This window comes from Procambarus clarkii, chromosome 12, assembly GCF_040958095.1.
Source record: "Procambarus clarkii isolate CNS0578487 chromosome 12, FALCON_Pclarkii_2.0, whole genome shotgun sequence".
NCBI classification, from domain to species: domain Eukaryota; kingdom Metazoa; phylum Arthropoda; class Malacostraca; order Decapoda; family Cambaridae; genus Procambarus; species Procambarus clarkii.
This window is the reverse complement of record NC_091161.1, coordinates 22,606,441-22,607,867: the sequence shown is the minus strand read 5'-3', so window position 1 is coordinate 22,607,867 and position 1,427 is coordinate 22,606,441.

The following is a 1,427-nucleotide window of genomic DNA, read 5'->3' as shown; positions in this document are numbered from 1 at the left end:
GCAAGAGTTGTGAACAGTTGGTAGTGAGAGTTGTGAACAGTTGGTAGTGAGAGTTGTGAACAGTTGGTAGCAAGAGTTGTGAACAAGTTGGTAGTGAGAGTTGTGAACAGTTGGTAGCAAGAGTTGTGAACAGTTGGTAGTGAGAGTTGTGAACAGTTGGTAGTGAGAGTTGTGAACAGTTGGTAGCAAGAGTTGTGAACAGTTGGTAGCAAGAGTTGTGAACAGTTGGTAGCGAGAGTTGTGAACAGTTGATAGCAAGAGTTGTGAACAGTTGGTAGCAAGAGTTGTGAACAAGTTGGTAGTGAGAGTTGTGAACAAGTTGGTAGTGAGAGTTGTGAACAAGTTGGTAGTGAGAGTTGTGAACAGTTGGTAGCAAGAGTTGTGAACAAGTTGGTAGCAAGAGTTGTGAACAGTTGGTAGCAAGAGTTGTGAACAAGTTGGTAGCAAGAGTTGTGAACAAGTTGGTAGCAAGAGTTGTGAACAAGTTGGTAGCAAGAGTTGTGAACAGTTGGTAGTGAGAGTTGTGAACAGTTGGTAGCAAGAGTTGTGAACAGTTGGTAGCAAGAGTTGTGAACAGTTGGTAGTGAGAGTTGTGAACAGTTGGTAGTGAGAGTTGTGAACAGTTGGTAGCGAGAGTTGTGAACAGTTGATAGCAAGAGTTGTGAACAGTTGGTAGCAAGAGTTGTGAACAAGTTGGTAGTGAGAGTTGTGAACAAGTTGGTAGTGAGAGTTGTGAACAAGTTGGTAGTGAGAGTTGTGAACAAGTTGGTAGTGCAACCTGTCCTCTTAAAAAGAACGTCAACATTTGCCGTTTGACTCTACGGCTGTTTTTGGACGTTATTTTGTGTAAAGCTACGTCTATTTTCGCTTCCATGGACTATCTCTTGTTATACAATGAAATACCACACTCTTATTATTCTATAACTCACTGACTATGCTCTGATATTTGTTCTTCAAGTAAAAATATATATATTTTTGCCTTAATTAGGCCATAATCCAGAAAATTCCAGCCTATCGATCTTTATATTTAGGAAAACATCTAATAAATTTGGAAATGAATTTTTCGTTCGCCGACAGTTGCCTGTTACTATTTAACCCTCTATGCTTTAATGTCGCTGGTCATTGTGACTTTCCCAGGATTTATATATGTTTTGTAGTAGCATTTAGTCAGACTACAGTAATTTAACTAATGGGAAACCTCTATAGTTGTCGTAAATTAATAATAATCATTTATCAAATAATACATTAGCAAACATATGCAACATTTTATGTTACGACTTTTCGGGTAGGCCGTTCTGTTTGTTTACAACCCCAATGGTTCAAAATACACAATACTTTTAATATATAAGTGACTAAGTATGCTCTAATATATGGTCCTCAATGAAAATTATCGTTTTTTTTTGTTAATTTGTCCATAATGAATAAGA